Raw genomic sequence first — 19,295 nt, 5'->3', positions numbered from 1 at the left:
ACACTACTGCGTTATAAAGACCTAGAGATTGTTTACAGCCCCCTTGCATTTTCTGTAAAGCGGATTTGGGGCCGCAGGATTGACACGCCCAGTGTTTTCAGATATGGATCCATATCCTTTTGGGTCATGGGATCCCATGACAGAGCAAAAAGAAAAACTCAATCTCTAGGCAATAACTGGAAAGATCGTCATTAAAATGTGAACTGGAAAGATCATCATTAAAATGTGAAGAAATAATCAAGTATTTTCTCAAATCTTAATGGAAAAATTATATGGCGCTGCAAACTCCCATGCTTCTGTCCAAAGTGATAATGGTCAAGATAGCATGAGGCATCCAGTTAACCAGACAGAACTGCACTCTCTCTGGATTCTAGGCAAGCAGAACCTTCAAATAAAATACTGGAGCACCAGTATGTTAGATATATTTCTAAATTAAGCATTACAGAATTTTACTTTGATTACAAAATGAAGTGATAGGATTACTCCTGTTGGCAGTGTATTTTTGGACTTAGTATAATATGCTAAGAATGAATACATTAAACTTCCTCTAAAGCTTAATTTTCCAGTGCATTATAAAGTGATAGAAGATAGTATTGCCTGATGATATGTGTTTACACTACAGTAATGAAGTACTAATGAGAGGTACTTTCTTACTCAAAGATAAAAACGCTGTAAGAGGAGAAAAAGAGCCCCCAGCGCTCTGTTCTCATTGGAAATTTTCACTACACAGAAAGCACAGTGAGAAAATCATGACTACTGCAAATATTCAGACTATACAGCCCTGTAAAAGCTCCTTACAATTTTCAGGAAACAAAAAAAGAATGCCGCCAAGCCTGGGCAAAGGCCATCTGATTTTGTGCATCCCCAGCTAATACACCATGTTGTCTGGACATGCTACTTTGGGAACAACCAACCTGCCTTCTGTTTCTCTGTTGGCATCCCATTGAGATGCTGGTCAAATTGAAAATCTTGGTGCCTTCAGTAAAGGTGATCAGTTATCCAATATCTCTAATTTAACCCAGTGTATGTTATTGAAAATTTTGCTAAAAAATTCTGCTCCCTCAACCCAAGGTGTTTCTTTCTTATGGATGAAGACATGACATATTTCTTCTACCTGCCATTCACAACACTGACAGTAACACAAACTCTCAACAATTTTTTTTAACAATTTATTACCAAAATACTGTACAGAAGTATTGCACAAAGAAGAAGCCATGACAAACTAAGAAAAGTGCCTAGGCATTGTGGTACTGATGGATGGTGTGAGAATTTGTTGAAAACAGACAAATACTAAGAAAAAGAAAGAGAGAAGACTTGGGTCTTCTGGTCTAGGAGAAATACTCATGTTTTTTGTGTAGTTTCATCACATTTATGTAAATAAAACTGAACAGGTTCTGAGATGATCATTTGAGCTTAAACTTTCCTTTCAAACTTCAAGCTAATAAGGAAAATTCCCCACTCTTAACTGCGGACCAGAGTGATTCCTCAGTAGACTTTGGATTTGTACCACGTCATCACAAGGATGCTGGAAATGCAAACTATACACATAGAAGATAGTTAAAATCAAGCTTCTTCTGAAGTGTAAACTAACCAAATCTGCTAACTACATGCTTCTGTAAGTTTTTAGCTTTGAGCACAAGCTTAAACTTAGGTACAAATTTAATTACTTTGCTCAGACAGAACCCTTGAGAGCTGTTCACCCAAATGTGAAGTGCAAAACCGAGCTTAATAGACACATTTTCAGCCTCCTTTAATTGTCAGTGCCATAATTCAGTTTTCCCTTAATAACATGCAATGACATTTTCACATCAACACTGCATCCTACAGTTCTCAAGAAAAACAGACTAGCAACAAAATACATTAAAAGTTATTTTCAAAGGTAGATGTGGTTGGCAGGGAGAGATTATTATCACTACCATTATCATCATTATTTTTATGTTATTCTTATTAACTAGAGAGCAGATATAATCAGGCAAAAAAAAGAAAGAAAAAATCTTTCAGGCATAAATTTTCCTTCCTTCATATTCATTTCCAGTACAAGGAATAAGGCACTGTAATTCTTTACAGAGTAGAGACAAGAAGAAGAGGTAAGGGATGGTGACAGGACTGTCCTGGAAAAAAACAATGCCATATATAAAGGCATCATGAAATAAAATGCCGGAAGAGACAAAGAAGCAGAGAAGCACACTGCTTCTGCCTGAGGGTGACAAAGACACTGCCTCTTGTAGCTAACAGCGGGTGCAGTATCCATCATTTTTGCTCAATGTTTGGCTTCAGAAGGTATAAAAGCAAAGATCTTCCTTGCAGTACTTAGGCTGATGACCAAGCCACCTGCAATCTTGCCTGACTGAGCACTATGCAAAGTACTCCTCCCCACATGGAATCGTGAAGATTGGGCTTTTAAGAAAAGAAAAGGCTGTGGAGTACGTATTTGTTTTTACATTTAATCCCTTGCCAAGCTCAGTTATCACAGATTATTGAATATTAGCCGTATACATTTTTGCCTTCTCCAGAGAAAAATATGATGCACACAAAAAAGTCCCTCATTAACACTGTTCCTATGTATGTATTCTCCCTCTCTTATCCTTTTACATTTATTTGCTAGAAATAGTTAATACCCAGTCCTGATTTCTCTTGTGTCCTAAATTTTTCTTCAGTTAGAGATGCCAAGGATGATAAAATCAGAACTCTCTACAATTAGTTACTGTATAAGTACATATATCTGTTCCGCTTTGCTCACCGCCCAGTTCTTCCCATCAAAGAAATGATCACTAAGATAAAGCAGGAGACCACAAGCACTCACTGTGTGTGCATCCATGTGTGTGAGAAATGTGAGATGAGAAGAACTGTCCTCAGATTATTCTGCAGAAAGAAACGATGAGAGAAATTTGGAACAAAACCTTGAGAAAGTCACCCTCAATGGCGTATTCTTAACTGAGACCCGAAACCATTTGCTGCACATCACAAACTCAGCCTTTTTGCTAACTCACTTCTGTGCTGTCTCCAAGTGTAGCAACTCCTGTTCTGCTTGTCACAGCCACTGTGAGATGCTTTCAGTCAGCTCTACTGACACACTGAGCCTTTCTTGGCTCACTGATACTTGTGGACATTGAGTGCACATATGGTTTCTAAGGTCTGGATGCAATTTTGTGAACTTTCTATTACTTTATGCCAGTGAGGATATGAACATGCCTGTGGTCTTTCCATTCATGTGAAGAAGTAGCTGTCCACAAAAAAAATTCCTCTCATACGTTACGCAGCAGTAACCTCCAAGCTTGGACACTGTTTTCTGCTCTTTTTGTGCATACTTATTTTTTGGAGGAATGACTTATTTATCACAACCAGCTCTAAGATACTTTAGGCTAGGCTAACTCATTTCTATTCCAGACCTTGCAGTACTCTAGTTGCCTAAAGGGATAGATAGATAGATAAGGGATAGATAAAGACATGCATGAGGTATCTACAGACTTTATATAGAAATGCACAGGAGTATGGTCAAACTGAATTATTAAAATGTATGTTAATGATTTAATTAGACGAAAAAAATTCTCCAGCTCCTTTGAAATCAAGGGAGACACCTACTCATCATTCTTCATGTGCATCCCAGGTCATAACTCATTATGCACTGTAAGTTTATACTACCGTGCAACAACTCTAAACATCAGCTGGGGACCTCTTCCTTATCTGTCCCAGTCTTACTCAGAACAAGATGCATTATGATCTTCATTCAAAGCAAGGAACTACAGAAGGTAGATTCAGGCACAGATTCAGGTTTCGTCAATGCCATATTCCTGACCTCACACACTTGCTGTACCACTTGTAAAGATTACACCCAGTCTTTACAGTGAGGTCTATGTCCTGTGTGATCTTTTGCAGAAAAAGTATTCAAAGAGGAATCCCAAGTGTCATATTTTGTATTACCTTCCCTAGTTGACAAGGATGAAATTAAGTTTTCAGTAATTAGTCAAAAGTGATGGGAGCCTAAAATTAACTTCACACTGTAATTTAGAACCTGGTAGTGTCTGCATATAACTCACTCATTAGATACAGTGAGCTCTCTTCAGACTTCTCTTAGACACCTAAGTTTTACTCTTGCAGCACCTGAAGCTTAAGCTTCTCAGCCAACCAAGGTGTATCAAATTGTCAAAACTAGAAGGTTATTTGATCTTGGAGAAATAGAGATCCAGGTACTTCTAAAATTCTTTAGAGGGCATCTAAGCAAACCTAGACTGATAGTGCAGTGTTTGCACATTTCTGTAAAATAACTCAGTGGTTTCACATGGTGAGACTTGAAATTCATAAAGCTGAGTTCTATTTTGGTCTACTGCATGATGGAAGTATATGTCTTTATGGGTTAGACTACTAGAAAGAGTCACTGTCAGAAGAGGACACTGGGTCTAACCACTCTACACAGCCTTAATTGAGGTCACCCACAGATACATGTGTAGAGAATGCAGCCCTATGTCACATAGTCCGTCAGCTAGGGCACCCACTGAGTACTGTTCCTGACTATATAGGATATTTGGAATTGGGTGACCACAGAACCATGTCTGAAAGAGGTGTTTTACCTGCCTTTTGCACATGCTAGTTTTGGGCTAAGTCTGCACTTCACCAACTACCCTGGATAGTCTTCTGCTGATTAAATGGAGTGCAGTACAACAGTTTGTTGAACTCTGATGGATATATAACACTTTCTTAACACTTTCTTTCTATAATGAGCTTCAAAATCAATGTTCTTTTTTTTTTTTTTAACCCTAATTTGAAGAAAGCACAATTATTTATCTGTTTTACTCAAAACAGTAAGGTTATCCACCTCTTTTTATCAAAGCTCATGCTTAGCTTTGTGAACAAAATTCAGTTCCATCAATTCCAGTGCTGCAAGTGTTTAACTAACAGGAATGGAGATAAACACATGCTTAAATCCTTTTTCTAAATTAGTGTCCCAGAGAGGAAAAGGATTACGACTTACGTTCATGAGTTGCGTGTGATTTTGAATTATTCTAAGTTTTACTAAACTTTCTCATTAGCAATCACAGCAAACCATTTGCTTTGAAGAGCAGTTTATTTCATTGTATCATATCAGAATGCAGTTATATTTTTTCAGTTAGTCTGTGAAGTTGAGCCTGAACCTTCATATGGATTCAACTCATTGTTCTCCAGCTATGGAATTGGCACATCACCATTTGTTTCAGAGGTAAATAAGCCTCTAAATTCCAACCCAGAGGGAAATTTTGGAAATTAGAAACCCTCACAATCCTCAGTTCAGCCCATTTTACTAAAGGTTCTTCACCATTCAGCAGGAAGCAGTGTACAATATCCTGACCTGTCCAAGGTATTTCAGCTCTGTAACGCTGAACATAATTGCAGTGGTTAAAATGTCTACTTAGCAATTCCTAATTGAATATGCAAATTGCAAAACCTACATTAACATCTTAGCAATGTGTGATTGTGTACCCACTAGTGTTTATTTGCAGTTTGAACAGTTTGTTTCTGGAAGAAGAAGAAAAAAAAGCTTTCAAGCTTGTCCATTACATTATTCTACCAGCTGTCACTTCATTAAAAAGTCTGCAGTTAATAAAAAAAACTACTTTAAACCACTCACCAGAATTCTAGAATTTAAGAACAAGCTCCCTTCCCCCAAGGCTTCTTTGGAAAGATTCTTAGATTCAGTGACAACCTCAAATACGTGTATCTCATCCTGCCAATATACTTGCAGTTCTACAGCAAAACATAACAAGCATATGAATGCAGATTTTCAGATCTGAAAGTAAAGGGAAATAGAATAGATCTTTTCTGTGAGAAGAACAGACAAAATAAAGCACCGAAATTCTGTCAAAACCTGAAATTATAAATAAACATTTGTATTTCTGTGTATTTACAAATAAATGATGTAAATAAAGAAATAAAACAGAAAGAAAGAGAGCACATGATTTGAAAGAGATGAATGGGGGAAATGTAAGAGCACTGTAAAGCACAAAATGTAACACTCCCCTTTGCACCACTATCAAAATTTTTTTGCAAATGTAATTTTAGTTCGACAACTCCAGAAAATTCAATCATCACTATTCCTCTATTCTGCTATTGTCTCAGCTTGGAGACTCCTAATGGAAGAAAAGAAATAGTAGTAAATATTCCATCTCACATATAATTGAATTAAAATTTGCACACTCAGAAATAATTCATGATGTTGAATTCATAAATTCTGCACCACACCAATAAAGAGTAAGTGTGGCGTTAGATTAGTAAATTGATACAATTTATGGTACTGGGCTGTTGTCATAGATCTCCTTATGTGAATTTTGCCAACTCTGCTCCTCTTGCTTATTGGGTTACTATCTAGAGCTCATCCAACCAGAATTTGGCACAGTTTATGTCCATTTGTTCTGTGCAGGAAACAGAAATGAAATTACTGCTGGATTTGATCCATGATTATCTCTAGTGTGGGGTAAATAAGGTAAACACAAAACTGAAATCCAGAACATAAGTTTTAGTGAAAGTCTGGAGATGGAGAAAGGAGAAAAACTTTGATTGCTTCACGCTGCTATCAGCAAGAAGGAGGAAGGGGAGAAGCTTCTACACTCTCTTACATTTCTGAACTGGAAAGTGTATCACTGCAATCAGAGTCACTGTCACAGAAAAAAAATCAACTACTAAAAACAAAAACAACTACAACAAACTTCATTTCCTTGCAAGGAGAAAGAAGGAGGAAACAGAAGGAGATCAGAGAATCACGGAATTGTAGGGGCTGGAAGGGATGCCTAGAGACCACTGAGTCCAGCACCTCTGCAAAGGGCCTGCCCTTACTACAGGTTGCACAGATAGGCATTCAGGTGAGTCCTGAATATCTCCAGAGAAGGAGAATCTACAACCCCCCTTGGACAGCCTGTTAAGAGTAACCACAAAGAGGACTGGAACAGAATGAAAATTAATACAAATCCATATTTTTGTAGAAATTATAGTATCCAAACGTCTTATTTTCAGGATCACAAACTTCTTCAGACTCAACAACAAATGCTCAGTGGTATGTTTAGTCCTGGACATTTTGAAAAAACAAACAAACAAACAAACTTGTTACTTCTTTCATTACTGCAAATTCTTATCTTGATAGACTGGAAATTTTTGAGATTAATTAACTCTGTTTTTCTTTACATGGCAATTTTCTACTTTTTGTCCATAATCATTTCTTTCAATTTTAAGTAGATTGTCTGATAAAGGTTCATTGATGTCTGACAATCAATAAGCACTAATTGCTCATTTACAGTATAGATCAACACTGTTCAAATTTAGTGAAGTCGCAGAGTGAAATACCTGTCAAGAAAATTCAACAACAAAAGAACGAAGACAGAAAAAAAAAATTAACCCATCAGTTATACAGAGAATCATGATACAAGATGGCTTCCCTATCTGGCATTGTCAGTGTCCTAAGTACTCCACTAGGCCTGACAGCCAACCTCATCCAGGACACACAACCAAAAGCCCAGGAGCCTAGTTTCAGTTAAGTGTCAGTACTCTGGTGCCTGCTGTTGATGCATCCTATTTCCTCCAGCTTTGCTTGATCTCACACTCTGCAGGACAATTTCCATCAGTGAGGTTATCTTGGCACCTGGATCCCCAGCCAGTCCTCATTTGAATATATTGAACCTAAGGTGCATTTGAATATATTGAAGCTAAGGAGCACACATCCTTTGAAGAGCTGAGGAGATCCATTTGGAAGCCATGACAAAAGACTCTTTTTCTCCCAGTAAGTTTCTTTACTGTTTTGTTTTCATCACTCATCTAGATACTGTATTTCACATCTCATAGATCACTAGAATTTATTGAAGTAATTGAAATATTTGAGTTGTTGTAACTTTACACTAAAAGGCTTGTGTAACAAAGTTATTTTAGTATATTTTAGTGCCACTACTGGCAAGATTTTACATGGTAATTTCACAGTACAAATATGAACAAAACCCAAAATATTAAACTTAAGGCTGATGATCTTCTAATACTTAACAGAACATACAGATTTACTATATGCAACTGCTACTTTACTAAAAGTTAAGATTACAAAGAAATACTTGAATCAAATAAAAGCATCCATTTTAATGCTAAAAACCTTTGTGGCACAGAATCTGTCACTATGAAAAATGGAAATGATTAAACTTTCAGTAGAGTAATAGAGTGACTAGAATTTTTAATACACACAAACTATGGATGAAAAACTTAACATAGGGTTCAAAGTTTCCATACATAAGATTTTCAGAAATAACTGGGTTTATTTAAGAGTCTCACAAAATTCAAAATGCAATTTCTAGTAAAGAAATGTAGTTTGTTTAGGTCTCTTGACTTTTCAAAGTTATGAGAAAATGCTGACAAACAAAGTTATGACATACACAATTATTATCAGTTCTGTTTTCCTACGCATGGTTATGTTTTGTTCTTTTTTTTTTTTCACAATCTTTTCATAGCAAGACTGAAACTGAGTGGTACAATAACATATCAAAGCTGAAACTCTACTTGTTATTAAAACTCTAATAGAACATGTACAAGGCAAAGAACATTCAACACATGCAATTTTAAAGTATAATTATAAAGCTAGCTTTATATATCTAAACTCATTTTTCAAAGGGATACAGACAGGCATGGAAGTTCTAACAAGCACTTGACATAAGGGCAGTGGAAGAACAGCTCACTAAAACGTTTTCCATTGTTTTAGATAGATGCATCTTCTCTGCACTGTGGCACAACATCAAATAAACCTAAGTAGAAATATACCTGTTATCAAAGCAAGATCCAATATGATGGTGCATGACAAACCTGATACATTTTTTATTCCTAGGTTTTCAAAAAAACTGTTTCCATAAATAGTGAAAGTATACGTCCACTGTACCAGATATTTGCAAAGGGTTAGCCAGGTTCAGTCATTAGCTGTGAAGTAGCACTGCATTCCCTGTGATTCAGGAAGCCTCATACTCCAAAAATGGCAGGTATTGAGTCCATGCAGATCCAAATCTCACCTGCTTCTGAAGAACTGTGTAAATCCTCCATGCTGGCACACCCAGCTGGGAATCAGCTATTTCATGACACATCCAATCTGTGCTGAAAAAAGAAACTGTTCTAATTTAAGATGCTTACACAGCAAGAATGGATGCAAAATAGGCTAAATAGAAGATATAGCATCTCTTCAATAGCATATACATGGTTTCTATATGATAAAACTTTTTCTTTATAAAAACTGTGAAATTTTTTTAAGCATGTGATCTTTGCAATCACAAAGTCCTTATCAGAACATAATATTTGTATTCCAGTATAAAACATAAACAGTAATTTCTGGGACTGATGAAATCATCTCCTCACTCCTGTCAAATTAAATTAGTTTCATGTGATCTATCTGAATAAATATACCTCAAAAGTAACCACAGGCTTCTCAGTGTACTTGCACAGAAGACAAAGACCCTAAATAAATTTTGTTTCCATTCATTTCATCCTACTTCCTTGGTCTCAGCAGCAACATTTTTCCAAAACACTGCAAAAATTTCTTCCTAAACCACCTTTTCTGCCTTTAATGACTGAGCATCTTGGGATATTGTCAAGTATTGTTGAGTTTGAAAACTACATATTAAAAACAAACAATATTGCTGTAGAATGACTTTTTGGCATTTTATCCTTTATATAATTTTCATGGAGGAAATCCTCAAATGCTTCCCTGACAGTTTCAAGAAAAATGTCCTGCCTTGTTCTGTGGATAAACCTGACTAGCTTCTATAACAGCATCACCTAGTTCATCTAATATCTGCCATCTGGAAATGGGGCCTCTTGTTCACACTTCTGTCATAGTCAGTAGAAAGATAGAGAATGAGATAAGGCAATGTCATCCTCAAGCAAGCAAGAGTCTCATGCAGTCAGTCTCCTAACTGCCACTGCCTCAGAGGTTAAGCTAGACAGCAGACCTCCACCTGTAGTGCAAAAGGCAACTCTAACCTAGGCCTCTTGTGCCACCTGAGATTGTCTGTTGTGTTCTGCCTCATCATTACTCTAGAAGGTCTGTAGCTCTTTTATAACTCTAGTGTCTTTTCTACCAGCTTCACAGAGATGTCTCATACAACCTACGATGTCTCAATGGCATTAGCTGTCTAGACTTTGGCAACAGCACCATGGTCCACTTAAATGACACATTTGACATTTAGTGTAATGTATTACCCCTGTATACAAGAAAATGTATGCATTATTCCTGTTGAAAGAACACATTTTGTTTTAAATAGTGATTGTCTTAAGATTCTAGCCAGCAATATAACTTCGCATGGAGAAACATACTTTGCAAATAGACATTGTTTTTTCTGGCTTCTGTTCTCTCCTCTTTCAAACAGCCTCTAGGCAAGCTTATGAGAAAACTCATAGACAACTCTCCACTTCTCTTTCATCTTAACATTTAAAGCAGTAGTAATGGTGACATAATGGTCAGGACTGATATCATCGCTACTCATGTTGCAATAGCAATGTTATTGTCATCATTTAACTGTGTTGATGCATAGAAACTTCAGTTCAAAGTGGTAATCTTATTGCATTAGTTTCAAGAAACAATGCCTGTCCTGAAATGTTCAAAATCTAAACAGATAAGAAAATAGGAAGTAGAAGAAAAGAAATACAGACATCCATCCGCACAAGTAGTGTCTTCCTCATCATTTTCACTGTGACAATTTCTCTAGAAAATTAGCAAGACATGGCTTGTGTCAATAGCACAAAAACTTTTATCAAGAAAAGGCTGTGCTAATATGTGTGCTTCAGCATGCACCCTCACTGTCAGAGCTCCTGCATGAGTTTTCCATCAGCTGTGGGGACTCTAATCCCTGACTGCCAGCCAGCTCTGGATTTACCTACCCCTAGTGCATTCCATCTTAAAGTCAAATTGTGACTTTAAAAAATAAATATAAGAAAACCTACCTATACCCTGCGAGACTCCTTACTCGTGTTGGTATTCTACTACTCCATGCAGTTAACAAAATAACCAATCAAAATCAAAAGATGGTAGCAATGTAACACAGAGATAAGCAAATCTTTAACATGAGTATTTTTTAATTTAGTGGCTTAGTTTAATGTTTTAGGAAACTGATTTAATATTCTTTGTTTCTGGTTTGTAAATCTATCAATATGTTTTAATCACTCCATTTGATTTTCCATTTTCCATCTATTTCTGTCAGAGGAACAGTGCTGTAAGATTTCAATAATCTAATATCCTATTTACTCTCATGGATTCATAATTTAAATTTAAAATTTTGTTTGGCCTTTGATAATTTAATCTGGTTCCTAAGCAGATAATAAATGGTTCTGGAGCCAGATCATAGTTACCGGAGAAAACAAATAATCCTCCTCTCCTTTCGGAAATGATCCTTCATCTCTCTCAAAATATTACAAAGTGAATAGGCCAAAGATAACTTCTTACTCTGAAATGAGCTCCATAAACATCCACACAGGAAAGGAGAGTTCCTCCTGAAACATTGCTGATTACTGCAATGATTACAGAAATACTTCACAGTGGGTTTTACAGTCCCAAATCTTCAACATTCTTATTTACAGTCATTATCTTAACCCATGTTTCACCTCACGTAATGGAACACATGCTCACTAAAACATCACATAAAATAATTTAGTCAATTGATAATTAATAAAGCCGAAACAAATATATTAATTACCTAAAAATGTAGGCTTATAGGTAAAACCATAATAAATAAAGAAGCAGCTGAATAAGAAACTTTTGATTGGCTACAATTAAGGCTGACTGGACCATAATGGTAAGTCCTGATTTACTAGGCCTGTTCAGCTTTGCTTCCATACGATTCTGCAACAAAATATAAACTGTTGTTGTGACTGAATATCCTCTGTCTGAGGCTCAATATTCAGTGAGCATAACATAAAAAGAGAGTAGGTTAAAGAACACTTTCCTCAGTTTGGCAGGGGTGTGGAGTTAAAATGTATAATCTATCTAATTTTCATTTCACTTGTTCCTAGACAACTAAGTGGAATACTACTTTCAAGTCTCAGTAAAATCGATGACCTGAAATCCAAGTTAATCTCTTGGAATCTGATGCACTACTGCAGCATGCAAGGGCTGAATAACAACTCAGAGACACCTGGTGAACAAGAAACATAGAGCACTGTGAGATTATTTGGCCAGCCAGTAAATTTTTACGGTAGCCGAGACAATTCAACCCGCGTATGAATCAGATAGTTCAGTAGTCTACATCACAGTAATAGTTTGTAGTGTTTTCATTCTCCTTAGGTCATAGAGAACTCCTTAGCTGGAAAATTTCAGTATTTTTACTGCATTTTTAACAATTTACATTACAATCTTATGAATTGTACCATCAAGGATTGAATCACGTTCTTCTCTCACTTCTTTTGCATATTTCCACTCGAAGTATGCTTGCTTAGACAAGCCTGTTGAGCATCATCCACCAGGCTTCTTTCCCAGGCTCCTCCAATTTCACAGAATCACAGAATTGCAGGGATTGGAAGGGACCTCAAGAGTCCATCAAGTCCAACCCCTTTCTAAAGCAGGTACCCTACTAGAGGTTGCACAGACTGGCATCCAGGCGGGTCTTAAGTATCTCCATAGAAGGAGATCACAACCTCTCTGGACAGGCTGTTCCAGTGTTCCACCACCCTCACTGAAAAGAGGTTCTGCATGTTTGTATGGAACATCCTAGGTTCAAGTTTTCTGTTGTTCTTTCCGCTGTGTTTCATTGTGGCAATTTTGTCTTATGTTTTCAGCAGTGGTTGATAGAGTCACTGAGTAGTCACTGAGAGTGCCTCTCTTTTCTCCCTGAAGAAGCAAGGACACTGGGCAGCCTGTAGCTATCTGAAGTTGCAGTTGGAGGAAAAGGATGATCAGGGGACTGATGCACCTCCCCTATGAGGACAGGCTGAGGGAGCTGGGCATGTTCAGCCTGGAGAAAAGAAGGCTGTGGGGTGACCTCATTGCAGCCTTTCAATACCTAAAGGCAGCCTACAAAGGGGAGGGGAATCAACTCTTTGAAAGTGTTGATATGTGTAGGACAAGGGGAAACGGTTTTTAAGTTGAGGGAGGGGAGATTTAGGTCAGACATCAGGGGGAAATTCTTTACCCAGAGAGTGGTGAGGTGCCGGAACAGGCTGCCCAGAGAGGTTGTGGATGCCATGTCCCTAGAGGTGTTAAAGGCCAGGTTGGATGGGGCCCTGGGCAGCCTGGTCTGGTATTAAATGGGGAGGTTGGTGGCCCTGCATGTGCCAGGGGGGTTGGAACTACATGATCCTTGAGATCCCTTCCAACCCTGGCCATTCTGTGATTCTGTGATTGTGTGAAAAATACTGCCCAGCTTGGCTTGCATCTGGAATATACATGTGACAGTAAATTGCAAAGGTATAAGGATGCCTCTTGCTAAAATCCATGCTTAAGTCACAAGCATGTGGGGTAAAAGTTCATGGTTTTCCACAGAACTCTCATTGAAAATAAATTCTTTGCAAATATTCCTTCCCCCTCAGAAACATTCACAGAACCCTCCTGCCACATACAGGGCCACCAACCTCCCCATTTAATACCAGACCAGGCTGCCCAGGGCCCCATCCAACCTGGCCTTGAACGCCTCTAGGGACATGGCATCCACAACCCCTCTGGGCAGCCTGTTCCGGCACCTCACCACTCTCATAGTAAACTTAACATTCACCTAAGGCATATTGCTTGTCTCAAAAAGTTTCATCTACATGCATTTCAGAATTACAGAATTGCAGATAACAATAATGTACATGAGCCTTTGGTAGGAAATATTAAACAACCTGAACAACACTGAATGGTTCCTCTTCCAGTAACACTGCCACACTGTATTCTTTCAATTGCACAAGGAGACATCCCATTCACAAGAGTTTTCTAGCAATATGAAATATCTTAGTGCTTTTGTCAACACAGTATTCGCTGTTTTTACAAACAGAAAATAGATGAGAAACAACTATGAATGTTTTATTTCCTTAAGGAAAAAAAGTAAAAATAGAATCTGTCTCTATAAATAATTTGTCAATATTACTTTTCTTTTGTGATCATTAATGTTCTGTATACACAGATTCAAAAACATATTTTTGTATCCAGATAAGCATAGTGCCACATTTCCAACTTTATCTACATTGACCAATCAGTATGTACTATTTTAAAGTCTTTTCTATGAGAAGAATGTGAATTAATACGTAAGATGTGTTAAAATTAAGTTTGTTAGCACCTATACTTAAGGTACTTTCTGCTTGAGTGCTGAAAAATGCTTTTACAACATCAATGCTCTTGCAAGTAGCAGCACTATTTACAAACTAAGTGAGATTCAATTGCAGTACAAATTAGCTAATAGGGAGCTTAATTAGTAATTCTTTAAACTGAAACATCTAGCACAAAAAGAGAAAAAAAAACAAACTAGTTTTTCAATTAAAAAAGTCAAGACTATATAAAAGATCAAATGAGTACAAGAACTAATCACGTTAGAAAAGCAAGAAATCTTATTACTTAAAAAGCTGTTTATTTGCTGCAAATTCAGAGATACCTATGCAGTTTAATCAAAGATAAAAACATCAATGTAGTAAAAAATAAAAAATAAAAAAATAATAACAAAGGATAATTCTGAAAAATATATAATATTCACAGCTCAAGAGATGTATTAGTAGAATTTCCCAACACTTAGCCATTACCATGACCTCAGTAGCTCTACTGGGGTATTTTTCTAATGCATCATTAGACAGATAAATACATTTCAAGAGTTCTGGCTCCTCTTCTTGGGAGTATAAATCACAGGGCTAAATGAAAAACAGTATCCAACAAGTGCTTAAATTAAGTGTTTGTATCTTTTCAGAAATACCTTTGTGGATTGAAGTAAAACACTCATGACATGAAGAAGTGTATTTACATTTCAGAGGGAGGAAGGAAAGTGAAACATAACTGCTATGACCTTAGTCTCAACCAATGCAAATATATGCAGTGTTTAAACAACCAGGCAGTTCTAAGGGAATACAAATGAAAATTTTTATGGTCAGTTTGGCTACTATCTTTCAAGAGGAATTCAAAACAGCTATGGAGATCCTAGCCCTCTTTCACTTCTCCATCGAAACATCTATTCTTCCTCTCCTGTCTCCTCAAGTAGAGCCTAGCCAACGATTTTGGATGCTGCATCCCATTTCTTTCTCCAGTGAAAGCCAAGGGCCCAGCTACTAGCAATGATAGCTCACAGCCCATCAGCTACTCAGTTTCTATACAATTTTCCATGGATATCACTCCTCAGTTCTCAACTTGCTGGTGTACATTAATCAGTGGTTATTAAAAAATATAAAAAATCATTCTTCAGCCTCTCACTGCTAACACAGAAGGTACATAGAAGAAAGAAAGGGAGGTTACATCTTTGCTTCTCAAGATGTATATGAAACAGCTTACAGAGGTTGTTACCATATTTAAGTAACATATATGAAACAATTTGAATGGACAGGAGCTGGAGCATATAAACACAATTTGTTTGCATTCTCAGTTTTCTTCTCCTAAAGGTTTTTCAGATTTAGATACTACACATCATCCAATGATACTATTCCAACAGGAGCACTTGCTTCCCTCTGCAGATTCCTCAGGCCAATGTAGTTCAAAAATTTGAGATTCTCAGATGGGACCACAGGCTGGGGATGTCCAGTCTCACCATGGAAGAGTGTACCTGCTACATGAGTAGGGAAGGTTGTAGTGTTTGTCGGCTGGAGGAGAGTGTAGGATTGTATAGGGCAGTGTCACAGCTTCTCTTGCCCATATGCCCTTATGCACCAGGTGCAGCTGGTGGACAGGCTGCAGAGTTGTTGTTCAAGGGTGCATGGATGGGAGTTCTGAGTGACAGAACAACAGTACTGATGTGTGAGACATGGCATGGCAGTAGGCGTGTGAGTAGATATGTGCTAAAGTATTTTGTGCTCACTGCAGGAGACTTAACAGGCTTACTTGCCATCTGCAGGGTATGGAAGGAAAGCAGAAGGTGCAGCAAATCCATCCAGGAGCCTTGGTGCTGTAGGTTGTTATAGATCAGAAAAGCAGTGTCACAGAAAAGTTCAATTCTTTGAACTCAACAGAGAATCTACAGCTTTTACTACCACATCAGAAAACAGGGGTGGCACATGCTCCATACACATTTAACCACTGAACACTGCATGCAGATGTTGGGAGAAGAGACTACTATGGCAAGTAGCAATAATTACCACAAATCTGCTGTACACTAGTTTCTGCACGTCTACATTTTTTGGCTGGCTCAAGTAGGTAAAAGAAAACTCTTCCTTATTCTGTTTTCTATCTGAAAAGAGACCAGAATCTGATTCCAAAAACAACTCCAGGATGTCTCTCATTCATGTTGTGTATCCCTTCAGAACTTCCCACAAATCTATGCATTCTTCTGAAGCTTCTAGCAATAAATTATGCCTTAAGTGTTTTATAGTCCTTCCCCAATTGTTCAGTAAGAGTTTGTATCATGAGAGAGATCCATATCCCTTTGCTTTCTTTCCTACTTCACACAATCAATCTGTAAATTATTGGATTATGAATATAACTCCTACTTACACATAGCAATGCTACCTCTGTTCTGGAATCTGTTTTGTTTCTTAAACAGGGCATACATTACAAATATTTCTACATACAATATCTGAAATTTTTGCATGTGGAAAATGAGGACCTTCACAGGGATCACTGTGGAATTGCATGCATCTTTAGGTTACTGCTTGCAAGAGCAATTTAGTGAAGCTGTTGACAAGCATGATGGACAAATGCCAAGGGCATCTTACCTTTAGAGAATGGTACCTCTAAGTTACCCTGTCGTATGAGGTCAGTCTACTTGTTGCAGAGACGCCAAAGTGCAGTAACTTATAAGATATGGAATAATTATTTTTCTACATCTCACCATCGTGTACTTGAGCAATATCCAGACCAATTAAGATAAAATTACCCTGTACGTGTTAAAGTAATCACTCAATGTGAAGTGACTTTTTTAATATATTAAGAATTTCTAAAACTCTAGCGTATCTTACAGCTGTCAGAAAAAGCAAGTTACAGAAAAAGAGAACATATCTTTCTGAGTGAGCATGTAAGATTACTTCTGAAAACTGTGTTCTTTTACACTTGAGAGGAGATTTTTTTGGTTACAAAACTGTGAAGTAGCAAGGATCAGTAAGAATCTAGAAAACATTTAAAGACTCATTTGCTTTCAGCTGAGCACAGGAAAAGAAAAATTGCTTTGGCTTGGAGGGGAAGAGAAAACTTGAGGAAGAAAGGGAAACTGGAAAACAGAAAAATACCATGTCACTGAGGATAAAAGACTAAGTTTTGGCATCTCATTTATCTTAATAACTCAATAAAGGAGTATAATAGATATTTACTTCCAAATGTAACTCATACTTATTTGTTGATAGGGATATGCTCTTTTGACTTTTTCATAACCTACTTGAAATAAACATCCTTAAAACAGACCCTCCAGCACTTTCAGAAGAATTCCATTTATAATTAACAGACATTTTCCTCTTCCCAGAGTTCTGACCTTTTTTCTGTACGGATTTCAATAATATTGTTTATTAGGGTCTTTATTATGTTTAGTATGTCAGATAATCAGTCATAAACACAGTTTACAATGAAATAATTGGGAAAAGAATTTCACTAGATTTAGCATGCAATAAGTGCCCAGTCACAAGCTGATTTCAGCATACATTATCTCAGTATTCTTTCCAAAACAACAAGACTAGCAAGGAGAAACATAAGAACTTATCAAATATCACCCAAAGTAATTTAACAGATATGGTAATACAGTACATTAATTAGTATTTAAAGCTTGCCAAAATCTTAAATGAGTGACAATTGGTCAGATTGCAATAAAGGTAAGATGGTAATGATAATTACATACTTGAATGCTATTTTTTCCCTTGTAGAAGACAAGTTAAGGAGAGATGACTCATTAATACAATCTGCAATTAAGAACAAACTAGGTTTAGTGAAAGTGAACTCAAAGACCAGTTTTGGATATTATGGTGAATCCAACTTTCTAAATTTTTCCATGAGCAGTAAAAAAAAACAAATCAATTTTCCTAGAGATGCATGTCCTTCTCCTGATCATTGCCATACTGCCTCATTCTGGTAGCTCCTAGCTCTTGTATGACACCCTAATAATGTGGAGACATGAGAACAAGTGCAGGCAGTACAAGTAGAAATCAATGTGGTAATTAATTGCCAATGTTTTGCCTATAATGAAAGTGTTAGCAGCTAATCAATTAACAGTGCAGAAATACAGTGCCCTTACACAGTGAGGCAACAGTTAGAATTGAACAAGTGAATTGATCACCTGCATACAGAAATTGACTTTCCCCAAAATTAAAAAAAACTTTTGTTATCCTAATGACCTGCAGTTCAACTTGCTCAACAGATTTAAAAGATATTATAGAAGGGTTTGACTGAGATGTGGGTCTGACCAAAGTCATTTACTTTGGAAACCAGCCCAAGAAAAATAACTGTAGTTTGCTTCTGATGGAATACATATTACTGGGATTTTGACATCTGATATATATATTTGACTGAAGTTCAAAGGAAAGCAGGAGAAAGAGGAAAGTTAGGTAAAAATAGTTGCCTATTTTCAGTCAATGCCGGCAATGCACTAATGTAACTTTAGGTATCACCCAGTGAGTTCATACTCTCTCTAAATTTTGTCTACCTAGACATTTGTTGCAAAAAGCATAATGAGACAGACTTTTATTCCAAAGCTTTTCTAGCAAAGCCTGTAATTGAAGAGATACATCTCATCCCAGGAGGGCCCAATGTAACAGTGGTATCAGGGCTTGCAAAGGCCTTCAACCTTACATTGTAATGGTAACAGCACAAAATTCACAAGGAAAAGGTAAATGCCACTAAGTCTCCAGAAAAATCTCTCAGAAAAGGTTAGCTGAAAGGGTATAGAGCCACAAGTGAAAAGCAGGTAGCAAGATTGTGTGTGGAAAGACTTTAGCAGGGGTTAATTCACCTAAGGAACTGTGTCACACATTGAACAGTCAACATTTAACTTGCCATTTGTAGAAGATGCTTGGGGCACTTCAGACTACAAAAATCAGTAAAGAAAACTGAAGTCTATTATTGCTTTGTGTGCAGTACTCTGCTTCTGTACATCGTAAGTCTTTGTCAAGAAGTGGATCGGTAATACACTTGCAGTGATAAGAAAGATATGAACTCTATCTTTCTTCAAGCATTGATTTCAAGGTGCCAAACTCAACAGTTCAAGCATTGTGGAGGGTGTGAATGTCCTGGCAGTGGT

The sequence above is a fragment of the Centrocercus urophasianus genome, unplaced genomic scaffold (genome assembly GCF_019232065.1).
Source record: "Centrocercus urophasianus isolate 14NV4802_14NV808 unplaced genomic scaffold, USGS_Curo_1.0 seq_12, whole genome shotgun sequence".
Taxonomy (NCBI): domain Eukaryota; kingdom Metazoa; phylum Chordata; class Aves; order Galliformes; family Phasianidae; genus Centrocercus; species Centrocercus urophasianus.
The sequence above is the reverse complement of the archived record's forward strand: the minus strand, read 5'-3'. Positions refer to the sequence as shown.